Source organism: Anguilla rostrata, chromosome 6, assembly GCF_018555375.3.
Source record: "Anguilla rostrata isolate EN2019 chromosome 6, ASM1855537v3, whole genome shotgun sequence".
Taxonomy (NCBI): domain Eukaryota; kingdom Metazoa; phylum Chordata; class Actinopteri; order Anguilliformes; family Anguillidae; genus Anguilla; species Anguilla rostrata.
This window is the reverse complement of record NC_057938.1, coordinates 53987421-54004049: the sequence shown is the minus strand read 5'-3', so window position 1 is coordinate 54004049 and position 16629 is coordinate 53987421.

Here is a 16629-nt window from a genome sequence, read left to right as displayed (position 1 = left end):
ATTTTTTATTTTCTACTTTATCTTTGCTTTGTTTCAGATAACAGATATTGAATGAATTGAAACTTTAAATAATTTGCAGATGATCTGAACACTGTTCATTCAGTCCATTCACTGCTGCAAGAATTAGATAGATTTTGCTTTTTTTTCAGTCAGATTGCATTGCATTTCTTCAGATTAACTGCAGGTTTTCAGTCAGCTTAACCTGCTGTTCATCTGTGGCCGAAGTCACTTATGAAATACATACACATAATGCAGACTTTACCTCTGGGGAAAACACCAAGGATTTTCATATTTATGCTAGAATTTGTCGCTTGAATTTATTGCTCCATATTGTCTGAGGCGAGGTATCTTTGGGCCGAGATTGTTTGGGGTTACTTTGACGCTTCCACTAAAGGATTGCTTCACGTCCTTTCAGGGGATTTGGATTTCCGTGACTCTCCGAAACTCGGGAGGTGGAATTGAACGCACCTGGACGTCCCGGCGTCGGTTTTCCGAAGCGCAAAAATTAAGATGCCATGACGCATTAAAAAGTTTCCCCGTCCTTGGATGCGTCGCCATGGCGATTGGCCTTCTCCTTTCCCAGCTGCCTCGGCGACCTCCGCGTACCCTTGAAGCTGGGCGGGCACATAAGGACCTTGTTTGGCTGTTTATCTTGGTCCAACATCAGAGATCCATTATTTAGTATTTAATGCACTTTTGTTATTTATTAGCCTCTCTGCGCTATGAACTTGTGAGGACCCTCCCCTCTGGACCGAAACGCTGCGTTTCAGCCAGAGGCCAGAGAGTGACCCCCCGCCCGCACCCCCCCTTGCCCCCCCCCACCCCCCCAACCCTCCCAGACCCCCCCCACCACACCCCACACGCCCCTCCCCGATGCACGCTGCAGCCCTTCTATTCTATAAATACGCCTGATGTTTGACTTCTTTGCGAGCCGTGAATCCCCAGACGTTCCCGCGGACTCAGAACTGATCGGCCCGGACTGTGTGTGAGCGCGATGCTGCGTCCAACACTCATGCGACCGCCGCAAGAACTCAATTAATCCATTTCCTGTACGCGCAGCTGATTAATTGCACCGAATTGCTAAAACAACATCGGCTTAAATGGCTTGTGTGGAAAAAGACGTTGTCCAAAGCAAATGGCCAACATCTTACTTTTATCTTCCCTCCATATATTAACCCCTTATTATACGGACAAATTCGTTTTCTGAAGCAATTTAGAATAAGCATCTTCATCAAGGCTAAAACAGCCTACATGGTATGATGTTCATTCTTAAATGTCAAACCAACTCTGATGACATACTTTAGGCATCATTTGATCCCTATTGGACTCAAATAATCTCTGTTAGAGTTTAATTTAACGCTTATCTGAGTTACCAGCATTTCTTTTATCCCCAGGTACTCACACTTCATTCTTTTATTTTCATGAAGAACTCTTAATGATAATCAACAGTTAGCATAACATAGCATAAAATAATGAGAACAGGCCATTCGGCCTAAAAATGCTCGCTGTTTTCCTACCACTGACGGCTACCAAGTGCTCATCGAACATCTACAAACTAGATGATACAGTTTCAAGCACAGTATCAAGCCTGGTCTTGAAAACCTCCAGAGCTCCTGACTGGGATTGATAGAGTGCTAGATAGCATCAGGCAGGAGGTGCACTTCCTTGAGAAACGGATGCAAATTAAAAGTACCTCAAAAGCAAAACTTATTGCTGGGGAGGTGAACCCTGTTCCGCTCCGGCAGATTCAGTCGGTGGGTTGACTTCTCGGGAGGACATTTTGTTGTCTTCCTAAAACATATTAATAGATTTTGGCATCAGTGTGAATACCGTGTAAATCTTGAATACAGGCAAGATGTTTCACTGAGGAAATTCTCAGAGAGAACACAGTATACAATGTCATCATGACTTGGAGAAAAAAAGCGTTTTTTCCTTGCATTACCAATTGGTACCCATGCTAACACACAACTTGATTAGCCTTCAAAACAAAAATGCAGTACCTATAACTTAGTCTGGAAGAAGAGATGAGAAATCTGGAGTTCTATCCAACATTCATAAATGATTCCCTGAGGATATATATTTTTTAATTTTAAACCTTTTTATGAGGCAATAGCTCAAATTAATGTAATTACCCATTGGAAACCTGCATAGATGTAAAACAAAACAAATGCACTGAGATAGGATGAGAACAACCTCAGTGGTTATCATTAAAACAGAGGACCTCAGTGCTAACGCCTCTAAGGCCTGCAGGGGAACAAGAAGCACGCCGAGGAGCTCGTAGACAAGACGTTTCATTTCCCTCCGTCATCTTGGCATTGTCAACCTCACAGGAAGAAGACTGCTTCACTACTTCACTGTTTCACTCCAACAATATCCATTTCCCAGTGTTTACAATACAATGCTTTTTGGAGAGGGGTTGTGGGGTTTTTTTTTTTAAGGGGGGGGGAACTAAGCTGAACATCTGCGTTAGCGCGGTACATTAGCGGGCCGGCGGGGATCCACGCCGCCGCGTCCCTGGCGAACGACGAGAGCAGATTCATTAGGAGGACGTTTTTTTTTTTTTTATATCGAGCGCGGTCCGGTCTGAGTGCCGCACCTGCAGCCTCTCCTCCAGTTTACGCCGCTGCCAACGAGGGGAGAGGACGGAGATTTACGGCCGTGGAGCCGCGCTGGAGCGCGCTGGAGCGGGGGGGGGGGGGGGACACAGGAACCGCGGGCCGCTTCTATAAACAAAGATGTGGGAAGCTGTCGGTGTTTACACCAGCCGCGCTCGTACGCCTCGTCGCTACGACACGTTCGCGGTGATATCATGAATTACGCTAAGCTCCGCACATGTCAGTGGTTTAGTCTGGCCGGGGCGCTCCCATAATCCTTTTCAGTTCTAGGGTGGGGGGGGGGGGGACGTGTCCCGCGTTGTACAGTTTTCCACCGTTCGAGCTCCTAAAAAAAACGGTGTAATTAAAACGTGTCTCTGATAACGAGGAGCGAACGCGTTGCATCGTCACTGAGCAATTTATCGAGGCACAGATGTGGGACGGGAGTTTTGGTTTCAAGCGATCTTTGCTTGTCGTTCACTGCTCGATCTCGGATCAGCGCAGAGTGAAAGTTGTTGAAGCTCAATTCTCGTGAATTCTGAGGGACTAAAATATCCCCTAAACCTTCCCACCCCCGGATCTGTCAGCAACAGACAGCAAAGTGACCGCTGGAAAGACCTCCCCCCCCTCTAGATGGACACCCGTGACACATCCACTACTTATTAGTGAACCGCATGTACAGACCTTTTATCTTGTGATGTAAGGACATGTTTGACTGTCTTGAATGTTTGTTTCTTTTTTAATTTTTAAAGAAACGCCCCTTTTACTTGGAAAAATGTATAAAACAACAAGAGGTGCAGCCCATTCTGTGGCAAAACGTACAGGGAGAGGGAGGGTGAGAGTTAAGAGGTTAGCTGCTAGCGCAGGGAGCCAGTAGAATTCCACAGGGCTAGCGGCCACAGGGGCTGGCGCTGTTTGCCGTTCCCCCGAGCTCTGCTTATGTTGCTCCTGAGACAGCCCAGATTGCTTGGAGGGATATTCTCCTCATATCAGCGACGCATCCTCTGCATTGTTTGAAAACGTGGCTACAGAAATACAAACAGTTGAAATCAGGAACACAAGCACTGTGCTTCGCAGATTTACATAATGAAACACGCAAGGCTCTTGTAAACTCTTTTGGGGCCGTTCACACTGGTGCGAATGAGAACCAAAACAGGATCCTGCTCAGTCTGGTTCAACGTCAGTTTGTCAAATCATCTGACCTAGATGTTGAACTTAATTGACCTGGTCTAGCTGTGTGCAGTGAAATGAAATATATTGAGAGTAATTTTAAAATATAATATATTATCAAGGTATTACATTACTTAATATATGAGCAAAAATAAACTTATCTGTACAAAATCATTAGTGCATTTATATTTAGCTACTTAAACTTTGTTTTTGTTTGGGTGTCTCAGTAATCAGTGATGACCTTTGAACTGCAGAAGATGACATCATGTTTTTCCATTTTTACCAAGGGAAAAGACAGCTGGATATACACCTGGATTTAATAGACCTTTGTTCTTCATTTTTACTTACAATAAACTGCAAGTGTTTAATTCATTTTATTCACAAATTCAGCTGGGCAATTTCAGTCTAATCAGCAAAAGTAACTCATCAAACTCTTAGTGAGAACAAAAACAAACACTTGTGTGTGTGATTGTGAGTCTAAATTAAATTTGATTGAATCCAGTTCGCAGCCTATCCAGCTCGGAACAACGAGTCCTAAAAACAGAACAACAGGCTCGAGAATGGCTATCTAAATAAGGATGTGTGACACTGTTGAAAGCCTTATCAGCCCATCAGGCATTACTCACAGTCTGCGAGCAGCCGCCAAACTATGTCTCAATAACAGTTTCTGACTAAATTAGGTTCAGGTTTGGACCAACTTTGGACCGAATCAGGCCTCAATTTATTATAAGAGTTTTGGCTCTTATAATAATATCACCTTGCAATAAAGTGCAGTCTGTCATTCCTTCCTGTTTTTAAGATTTTAGATTCCTGGTATTTCATGGCTGGCCAAATGCCAATGATCGGTTTGGCTTGCCAAAAACAAACACAAACGCACACACACTCATGCACACCACAGACACTCTGTCAACTGCATACATGTCCACACACACACGCACACAGCAACACCATCATAGACAAACAGACAACCATACACACGCACTCACACAGACAACCATACTCATACACACACGCACACACGTACACACAAACGCACACACCACTCATGCACACTCACAGACACTCTCTCACACGTGCATACATGTGCACACACACACACACACGTGCACACACCTTCAGTAAGATAAACGCACTCAGCGTTTGGAGGAGATCAGTCAACCCCCGGAGTCTTCCTCTTTCGCAGGGTCGTATTCTCAGACATAAACAAGCGCTGAGTCGTCTGACAGCGCATTACCCCCTTTTTGCCTGCTAAACGAAAATGGAAGGGGGTCCAGACGGAGGGGCTGAACCTGTTCAAACGCTCACGAGCAAAAACATGTCACTTCGATTCCACACTTCGATATTAAATGGTACTCCTCAAAATTCTTTTTTTTTCCTTCTTCAGAGTGGATGGGTGGGGGAGTGGATTCGATGGGCGTTTGGGATGGGGGGAAGGGGGGGGGGCGAGCGTTTAGGATGGGGGGGAGGGGTCTGCGGTATCATTTGGTGGCTGATTGCAGACGACCTCAGATCTCACAACAATTAAACGCCTGGTTACCCTCTGAAGACCTCGGTCCACGTGGGTGTGGGGGTTGGGGTGTTAATCTCGAAGTGATACGTCTCTGTCGCTGGCGATGAGGTATTTGACTCAGACTTGGGGGGGGGGGGGCGAGGGGGGGGCACACAGAGGCTCGATGTTGTTAAACCACCACCCCCTCCCTCCCCGTCCGACTGTGGCCTTTCCTAAGACGAGCAGATATCATGTTTAAAAAGAAAATAACGACCTGATTTAGGTGACTCCTCTTACTTGTCTTCTGCCGACTTGTGGATCTCCAGACCCCCCCCCCCCCCGCCCAAGCCCCCCCACACCCCCTCGATGTTTTTCACATAGCCATCTCTGTATTACAGGAATGTTTTGATACCATTTACTCAAGAAGGCAAATTCAACAAGGCCAAATGACATATATATATATATATATATATTTTACAAGGAATGAAACATTCTATTCAGTTTACTGGCTGGTGCTCGTGGCCACACAGAAACACGATGGCCACTTTTGTTTTGCTAAAGCTTGTATTGGTGAAGATACTGTGTTGAAGCTTATAGTGCGCAGAACTATGCTTGGGAGAGGACTAACGGGGGGGGGGGACTCGTGGTTTGTGGTCTGGGTTAAAAAAGAAACGGTTGTGTGAAGATTACTTTGTGGAATTTTAAATGCTCGCTTGCTGACACTGAGCAGGCTCGTTAGAAAACTGTACACTGCATGAACCAAACACTCTCCCTCCCTCTCTTCCTCCCTCCACACCCCTCCAACATTCAGCTCTTCTCTCTTTCTGTGCACCGCACAAGTCAAGTACATAGTCCCTTTTTAAAACATGAAAGATAAAAGACCTTTTGAAGACGTTTTTAATACACAATTATTAATTTGATATAAAGCAGTAGATTTTTGGAAGATCACGTATTCGTCACTGCTATCTAATATTCCTTTTCTGCTGGAAGCAGAGTTTGAGAGCGTATATGAACACAAGCCATCGCATTATCGGTGCAGAATGTTTATCTAGCCATCCATCTGATGTGATCAGACAGGGACACTGATGGGGTAATGTTACTGGGATGGGACAGCCAGGGGGTCTGTGCTGGAGTGGAAAACTGTATCTTCTTCCCACATCTGGTATGGAACCTGGCTCCTCCAGATCTATGCCTGTCTCTCTCTACACACACAGACACACACACACGCACACACACACACACAAAGTACACTTTGAAGAGTAGGTATTTGTTTTTGGAATGCTTTTTTTTCCTTCAAAATTCCAAGTCATTGTTCCAGAACTCCACTGCTTTTATTCGCCAGTAGTGATTGTTACATCAGCATTAGAATGTTCAGTTTAGAACACTGTAATCACACATTTGTGATCTCACACCTTCAGTCCATACTGCTGGCCACTAAAAGTGTAGAGCTGGTCATTACGTGTTTAAAAACACGGGGGGGGGGCCCAGAGGTACAGTAAAGCAGTAGCTGCTGGATGCCACGGCAGTGCCAGTCAGCAGGAAGTTGGCGAGGCGAGGCCAGGCGCTATATTAGTTTTTTCTCCCTCTCTCTGTCCGCCCAGTCCCGCCCCCTTCCGTGGCTTTTTTGAGGGAGGGTTCTGTACCGCGGGGGTTATGAGCCGCCTGAAGAAAGATGTTCTGCTGACTTTTTAACATTTTGGATTGCATCTCGCGGGCCTGGATTAATGGTCCCCTTGGGAGTCAGCCAAAGGCCGCGGGCCTTTAAGAAAATATTCTTGGAAAATAGGTTCATCATTACGGACCTCTTCTCATCAGTAACCCCATATGGGCCGAGCGCCTGAGCGGGAAAGATGAGCCCCTCGCCCAAAAAAGGCAGCCGATTGTTAATATCACAGGAAGTTATTAACCTTGTGCTAATAAAGCATTGTGGGTGCCCTGCCCGACCTCCAGGCCGACTGGAACGTGACGGATTGCCTCCCTCTATCATGTGAGAATTGGATATAATTCATTAGCATTAAAACACTCCCCTGTTCTGACCATCACGCTGAGTATATATCTATGCAGTAGTGAATTAAAATAACGTGTTTGGTGTCTTACAGGAGCTTATTTACTTTCATGAAACATCGAAACTAAGGATAAGAACATTGCATTCAATAGCATGTAGTGACCAAAAAAAAAACACAATCCACTATAACTTCATTTTGGCGTACGGTGTCGATAGAATTTATGAAAATGCAAGCCCTCCCCAGACATTCCAAATATTCCAATAATTTCAAAGCTTATGATTTTTTCCCCCCTCCCCCATTTGTTTAGAATATCATGAGTGACTGAAGCACTCATAATCTCGGCCTGGAAAAAATGTCTTTAATGGCAAGATGGTGAAAGAAAAATGCGATTTGTTCTGTAAACATGCAGTGCTTCGGACAGAGAGGGGAAGGCAGTCACTGAATCTCATTCAGCAACTAAATGAATGCAGGTGATAGTAAGAGCTTTTGAGGGTGGGGGGGGGGATATTAAATAAAATAGCGGAAGAGGACGCAAGGGCCTGTTGGATTGATTGGATAACAGATTCAAAGATGTGTCTGAGGTGACCATTGGAGCCTTTGATGCATACTGTAGGAGTAGAACGTACACAGAGTTTTGTTGCGCAAAGACACTTTGAAAACAGGGCTTTCCAGTAAAACTCCGGAGAGGAAAATAATTGCTCTGGAATAACAAATATAGATGTTTCCTGCTTGCTGATCTTTTTTTTAAAAAACCATGGACACCAAGTTGGAGTCCTGTAGAGAGAAACCAGTACAGTGCATGGTTTTGAATGATATGAAGTCACGTCAGTGAGGTCTGCAGGGCCAGCTTTTAGATACATTTTTTTTAATGTGGCTACCTGCGTCAATTAGACAATCCCTTTAATAAAATTCTGTCTGTGTATCAAGCCAGGATGTTTCATTCCATCTTCGTGCATTAAACTGGAATTGTGGGCGAGGCCACTGACTGACTTGCAGTAAGCACGATTAAAACATCTGATAACTTTATATGAATGGTCCTTCATAGGAGCTTTATAACACCTTTATAAGCCATACATAGCACATTAATAAGCAGAGCGTGGCTTGTCCAGTCTGTGTGGATAGTCACTCACTTCTCCAATGTCAGCTCAATAAATGGTCACGCTGCTGATTGGTTAAACTGGCTAATATTAGTTAAATATTCTCTTACTTATAGAATAATCATGGTCTCCAAATAACAAACACCAAGTCCTTCTGTAGTGAGCAGTATATCAAAGAATTAAAAAAACTCAAAACATCAACTGAATAAAATAGCCTTAATATCACAGTGTTTGTTTCTTTGATTCTTAATGTGACATAACTATTTAGAAATATGATTTAGACTGTAGACTGCCTTGATTTTAAATGCTTATAATGAGCAAGCAGGACTACTGGTGCCCCATTAGTAATACTGCAGCTGTTTGTATATAACACACACACACACACACACATACTAAAAGGAATGATATATACTGCTTCCTTTCCTGTGCAGTATTTTTCTTGGTGATGCATCAAGTTCTGTAATGAATATATGTGACCGTACATGCTTTGAGCCAGAATCTGCAGGAAAACATCAAATAGTTTATTTAGGCTGATAATGAAATTAATGTGCACACAAAACAAATATTTTACTTGCAGTGAAATTTATGAATCGGGGGGGAAAAAGCTTCTCAAAAAGAAAAACAGTCAGGTACTGACCAAAAGCACAATATCGCTAGCCTCGAAGAATTGTGTTTGTACGTATTTTTCTATCGTTTGCCCTTCAGCATCCTCTATTTTAAATCTTCCCTCTCTATATTAATTTATTACTTTAATAAATGGTTTTTGTAGCACCTGACAAACCCTGTCCTGTGCTTTCTCCCCTTTGGATGTCCTCCAAACCACCATGCCCACCATTAAGCTCTGTTCCTTCTCAAGCAGCCCCGGGCCTGCCGCTCTGTTTATAGGACAAAGGTCGGGGAATGCCCAATTTATGTCTCCTCGTTCGTATGAATTAAGCGCGATGGCTCTTGTCCAAGGCAGCGACACAGAGTGTAGCCGCGTAAAAAAAAAAAAAAGAATGCTGCAAGGATGTTAATGAAAACAGCTAGGGGAAATGCTGTTTTTATGAGGACGGCCTACCCATTACCCATTACCCTTTTTGCTCTTTTTTTTTTTTTTGCGATATGTCCTGTGCTATTGTTCCAACATAAATAAAGTTTCTTCAAATGGTATTTTGGAGAAAAACAAAGCCCGGCCATTTTATTTACTCCCTAAGAGATAAGGGAAACGGTTCAATTCCATTTCCGCACATAACAGGGCTGGTTTACCAGGAAGAGAATTTTCTTATGAGGAAAAGCACTAAAGCCAAGATTCAGTCTGAAAATGAAAGGGTATGTCATTCAAGAATTTAAGAATCAATGACATTTTAAAGATTTTTGCACATCATATGAAGTTCAGTGATGCACTGTTTTTTTTTTTCTTCTCGGAGGTGAGCTGGTTACGGCTGTGAAGTGAAGAACAGAGAAACAGTTTAAACACTTTGTCTACAGGTTCCTCTGTCTGAGCCAAAGCTATCGGGTCCTCCAGTAACCTGCATTTCTGAGTGTTCCACTCAACGTTCGCCTGCCTGCGTCTTTTTGAGTGGCATAACCAAAAGTCACTTTAAGGTAATGGCTGAACTGGAACTGTAATCGACCCACAACAATTTTTGGTTTTCAGGAATATTCCTGGAATGTTGGGGAGGTTAACAGACATGTGCGTGATCTGCGTTCAGTCTCCTGGACGTCCCTTGGACCTTATCTTCAAGTCACAAGGAACATGTGTATTTTTGCAGTATGGTTATTATAAGTTTAAAAATCATTTTAATTATAGATGGTCAATGATGATTAATGTTTACGTTACCACGCATGTTAGCAATAGGCCCATTATATCAATCTGCCTTTTGAATACTTTCATTTAGAACATTCTTAAATGTACTTGACCTGTAACCTCCGTGATGCTTTTTCCTGACTAAATGAGAACCATCATTGGATGTAGCCAGTGAATTTGCATGGAACTTTTTTTTTCTGTGGTCTTGACAGAAATTATTTGAAACATTAAATATACTTTTAAGACTCTTCAGGGGAATGTTCTCATCAAAAACGTTGGCTCACAACCAAATGCAGCCTAGTGTTCCCCAACGTTTTTTTAAACGTTTCGTGTTAGCCGGATAACTGTGATCCTTGAGGATTTCACCGCCGCGCGCTGGAGCTTTCCATTTATCAGGTGCAGGAGTGGCGGCCGGGCGCATGTTTGAAAATTCCTTTGGCTGTGCGTTATGCTTGATCTTTGTTCCCGCTCATCATTCATCAACGGGGTCCGCTTCCTCGCGCTGTTTGGCTTTCGGGGGTTTTGACAACAAGTTCGCCTCGCTGCCAAACTCCGAAATCGCGTCTGTGTTCAGCAGCTTCCGCACCGATTTGTTTTTACGCGCTTTTCATCAACAGCCGTTCTGGATCGCGCGCAAAACCGCTAATATGTATTTGCGGTGTATTGGTGGCGGTTCGCTTTTAGGTCTGTTCCCATTTGGCAGGGTGACAGAGCCATTTTCTTGCATCGTTTATGCTACGCTGGCCAAAAAGGATCTAAGGCTTCACGTGTGTGCTGATTTGTTTTGATGTATAGGTGGAGAGACCAGTGGCGAAAGATAATGGAATTAAACCCTTCCCTTTAAGACTCTTCTTTTCCGCTGCCCCTCACCGTCATATTTGAAATACTCTCGAGCCTTTGCGCGAGACAAATTGCGTATCACTGTGTGTGCCATCTAACGCCTGCAATGTTCTGTTCCGTGATTTATACTAATGTGCGGGAACGTATATTTTCTTATCGTGGTGGAGGCATTTTGGAGGACACAGAATACCTAAATCAGAGAACAAGAAGGTGAGGGGGACATATATGGTTATCTAATTATTATAAATACAGCAATCAAAATATTAATGCACAGCATATGCTGACAACATCACACTAGGGAGCTGTTTTGGTATTTATGAATAAACAACTGGTGGTATTTACGATGAAATAAATAATAGGGAAATATGAGATGAACAGCGAGGAGCCCAAGCATGAAATCATTTGTAACATGAAATATGTATTAAAAATGCAGTTATTAATGACAAGCATGCAACCGGTGCTTTCATATCATGGGGATGTTGTTTGTTTAGTAATGACGACTAGGAGACCAGAATCAATAAGGCCCAAATGCTCTTTCCAAGCCACTTTATCTCAATATCAACAGAAATCGGAGGTCAGGGTTTGGCGCAAGAATTTAAGAGCGGAAATAGGCTTTGCATTAAGAAAATGGAGGACTGGAGCCAAGCACTTGAGATTTCAACACAAGTGACCATAAACAATTTCTGATCGGCTGTGCGCTGCCAAAATAAATAGTCAAATAAAGCGCAGGGGAGATGGTATTAATCTCGCAAACGACTGTTTTTCCTATTTAAGTAGAAGACAGAGAAAACTACAAAGCCTATAGATTTGTGAGCTGTGAACTTTTTAGGTGGTGAAGGCAGGAAAGGCCGAGCTTTCAAAGGGTCCTTCTGCTTTAATTTGGGGGGGGGGAGGGGGGAGTGGGGGGGGGGAGAAAGGGGGAACACTCTGCACACATCTCTCCATCTCTGACTCACTCCTTACAGTAGGTTGCGTAAGAAGAGTCCCCTTTATGTTATACAGAACTCATGGTGGAGTTTTTTGTTATTTTACACTTCGATTGCTCAGTCTTCCCTCGTCTCCATTTAGCTAATCCAGGATCTGGCTGCTTGACTCTCTTCATTCTTTCTTTATTTAGCAGACTGTGCTTTTTATACAGCATTTACATTACATTTTATACAGCTGGATATACACTGAAGCACTGCTGGTTAAGTACCTTGCTCAAGGGTACAACAGCAGTGTCCTACCTGGGAATGGAAGACCAGTTCTTTCCATTACACTACACTGCTGGCCCCTGTCTTGTTCCTCTGTCCTTCTGTCCTTTTGTCCTGAGCTCTATGTGGCAGACAGTTTAGAAACAATGCTGTAGTTCATCTCTATGCCACTGGTGTTTTCCAGTGACACATGTACACAGGATGACTATGATAGTTAACACACATACAATAACAAACAAATTATCTTATAAAATTTCAGGGTCAGCCTCATACGTCTCACATGAGGGTAGCAAACTGTGTGGATACCTATGTACATTCACCATGGCAACGAGGTGAGACTGACAAGGAAAACCGTTACCGTGATGGTGTTGTTGAATATCATTGAATGTGGACAGAAAGGTGCACACACATGCATGCACACGCACACACACGAATGCACACACACACGCACACACGCACACACATGCATGCACACGCAAACCCTCGGTGCCCTACAAGCTCCTCGCTGTGCCAAGCTCAAGATAACAAACATTTCGCTCCACAGAGTAAACACTCCTCTTCTTTCCAATTAACCCCAGAGATACTCTCTGATAAGGGGGGGGATGAGGACAGGGGGGTACGGGGGACCCCCGGGATGGTATGTAGCTGTAACAGCATCCGCAGGGAAGAGCCCCCGAAATTAAGCCCCCTGGCTTTTCTGCTCCGGCGCTAAGTGGACTACCGCCAGAGCAACAAGCGGGGTTGAGTTACAGCACTTGTCCCGGTTCCTGCCCCGGATCTAGGGGTGATGGGGGTGGGGGGGGGGGGTGTGGGGGGTTCTGTGGGAGTCTGAGGGGGGTTCCCAGGGGATGGGGGGGGCGGAAGTGAGTGATAAATGCTCCTGGTCGCCCCACGCTCACTTCAACACCTTCTTGAAGATTCTACCCCACAACCCCCCAAAAAACCACTTCCTAAGTCCGTTCCTTCCTGTGGTGGGACAGGCTGAGGCCTCATGGGAGAGACCCCCCCCCCCCCCCCCCCCGCACCCCACCACCCCGCCGGCTTCTTCTTCTTCTTCTCAGCTCTAATCCCAGTGGTCAGTACCCTATCTAATCTCAAACGCCCTTCACCCCCCTTTTAACCCCGTGCGAACGTGAGAGAGCTCCGACAGTCTCCACAGCCCCCCGGAGAGAGCACAAGGCCCTCCGTTTGTCCGTCGTCTGAGGCCGCGTCTCTCCCCACGCCTTCGAAACGGGTGGGAGACCGTGTCTGTTGCCCGTCACATCAAAAAGACAAAAAAAAATAAAAATAAATAAACTGAGGACAAACAGGGAAGCACCGACGAGCTGAGAAATCACCAGAGTTGCACCCGCTGTCAGACATGTGCGTTATAAATAAAGTTTGATTGATTGATTGATCGATCAACTGTGGAAATTAAGCCAGAAAACTGGGTCACAATGGAGAAAGAATACGGCTGCTCACTCAGCATCGGAAACACATTTATACGCTATAAGTTTCAGCGCTTTTGGAGAAAGAAATACTTTCTCCAATACTATTAATTTTTTAAAAAACACTGCACTGGATGTACAGTATGCTGTATGGCTTGAAGTCAACGCTGACTGACCCAAGTTGTTATTGTCATCTGCAAGATTATGTGGAGGAGCCTGCTGACCCGCACCACTCATGCACTCGGACAGATACAGTTTGCCCCTCAGAAATACATTCCTCCAAATTCTTTCAGTTCATCCATTTTCTCTTATTGTTACAACTTTCGATCATTGTCCACAGAATTATTCTGTTATCTGCAGGAGGGGTTGATCTGGGGGGGGGGGGGGGCATGGATCGCTATAACAACAACAAAAGTTTTTTTTTAAAAAACATCTGCTTGTAAAACCGCTGAAACGCAAACTCTTAGGAAGGATTTATTTTATGGAAGTCTGTTCCCATAGCCAGTTGCCGCTCAGTCCTGCAGACACACTGCAGGACACCGAGTTTACTCTTCAGATGAGATACAGGCCACTTAAGCGCGTTGTACACACTTTCAGCATTACGCACACGGGAACAATGACACACGCACGGACCAGCCGTGAACTTTTCCCCCGACCCGCCGTTTCTCAGGCTGCGGCCAAGCGGGGCGGGGTCCAGAGAACCACTTTCTGGAAAACCCGCGTTCCCCACCCCTGTTTACGTTAGCGTTCGAAGGCCCAGTTTTTTTTTATTCTTCTGGCGAGGCTTGGTGGTGCGTTCTGAAAGTAGCGGGGGATGGGGGGTCCTCGGGTGCGCGCGAGCTAAATGTTCGTCTGCCTCATCCTTGAGTGGTGAAGTTCCGAATTCGCGGTATATCATCGTGCCCCCCTAGGACCACCGCCAACACCTGTGTAAACAAGACATTCATCAGGCTTGTGTACAGCAAAGAGGCTGGTACCAGCCTATAGCCAGTCAGGCTTAGCTTACCACTAACCTGAGGGAGACCAGCGCTGGCTTAGCTTACTGCTAACCTGAGAGAGATCTGCGCTGGCTTAGCATACCGCTAACCTGAGGGAGACCAGCGCTGGCTTAGCTTACCGCTAACCTGAGAGAGACCTGCGCTGACTTAGCTTACCGCTAACCTGAGAGAGACCTGCGCTGGCTTAGCTTACCGCTAACCTGAGAGAGACCTGCACTGGCTTAGCTTACCGCTAACCTGAGAGAGACCAGCGCTGGCTTAGCTTACCGCTAACCTGAGAGAGACCTGCACTGGCTTAGTTTACCGCTAACCTGAGAGAGACCTGCACTGGCTTAGCTTACCGCTAACCTGAGAGAGACCTGCACTGGCTTAGTTTACCGCTAACCTGAGAGAGACCTGCACTGGCTTAGTTTACCGCTAACCTGAGAGAGACCTGCACTGGCTTAGCTTACCGCTAACCTGAGAGAGACCTGCGCTGGCTTAGCTTACCGCTAACCTGAGAGAGACCTGCGCTGGCTTAGCTTACCGCTAACCTGAGAGAGACCTGCACTGGCTTAGTTTACTGCTAACCTGAGAGAGACCAGCGCTGGCTTAGCTTACCGCTAACCTGAGAGATACCTGTGCTGGCTTAGCTTACCACTAACCTGAGGGAGACCTGTGCTGGCTTAGCTTACCGCTAACCTGAGGGAGACCTGCGCTGGCTTAGCTTACCGCTCACCGGAGGGAGACCTGCGCTGGCTTAGCTTACCGCTAACCTGAGGGAGACCTGCGCTGGCTTAGCTTACCGCTAACCTGAGAGAGATCTATGCTGGCTTAGCTTACTGCTAACCTGAGAGAGACCTGCACTGGCTTAGCTTACCGCTAACCTGAGAGAGACCTGCGCTGGCTTAGCTTACCGCTAACCTGAGAGAGACCAGCGCTGGCTTAGCTTACCGCTAACCTGAGAGAGATCTATGCTGGCTTAGCTTACCGCTAAACTGAGAGAGATCTGCGCTAACTTAGCTTACCGCTAATGCTGATTATTAGCATTATTAAAATTTTTGTTGCTGCTGTTATTATTATTATTATGATAAGTGTTGATCGTAACTGATTTGTGTGTGTCCCTGTTGTGTGTGTGTACGTCTGTGTGTCCGTGCAGAGCGAGGTGGGGTAAATTAATCAGACTAACGCTTCCATACAGAATCATAAAATGTAACGTACCCCATAGGAAGGACTGACACGTTTTGTCTGTTAAACAGTGGTAATAAAACTGGGATGACCTTAACTCAGCCGAGCCTTTGCGCAAACAGCCGTGACCCCCTCCCCGGCTGCCTGGGACCGGGGTGGGGGGGGTGGGTCGAACCCGGGTCGTCTGGGGGCCCCCGTGCTCCGCGCCGGATGACACAATCGGCCTTTCCTGGGTGGCGGCCGAGCGCCGGCTGCTCGGACGGCGGGAGACGTCTCCGTATCGCCGCTATCGCCGACGCGGGAGCCGCGCGGATGCTAACGGCGAGCCGGGACGCCGCGCAAGAGTCTCGGCTTCCCGCCATATCTCTCCCACCAGGGACTCCCGCGGCGCAACCGCGCGGAGGATACGCCGCGGTACCGCCGGCGCCCCCTGGGGGGTGGGAGGGGGGGGGGCACGCGGCGGGGAGGGAAGGAGGGGGCGGGCGACATGCTGAATGTCATCCTGCACGAAGCCGGAGATTTTTCACATTGAATCCCGTCAACACGCCGGCGGCTATCGGCGGCTATCGCTGAACCGCGCGCGTTTATCTCCCGGCGGCTTTGAGCTCACGGCTGGGAGCGGCTCCAGTTCCGCCGCCGCGAGGCCCGTTGCCCTCGGTAACCGTCCTCCCCGGCGTGACACGGCCCTATCAGGGTTTCCTGTTCCCCCAGAACCCAGCTCAGATAATTTTTTTTCTAAAGTTCTGTTTCCTCTCCATGCGATATACTCGCAATTAAGACAGTGTTCAGCCGGGGCCATAGAATGTTCCGGATTCATCCTGCTCTTTCATGTTGTGAAACACATGAGAACCGAAAAAAC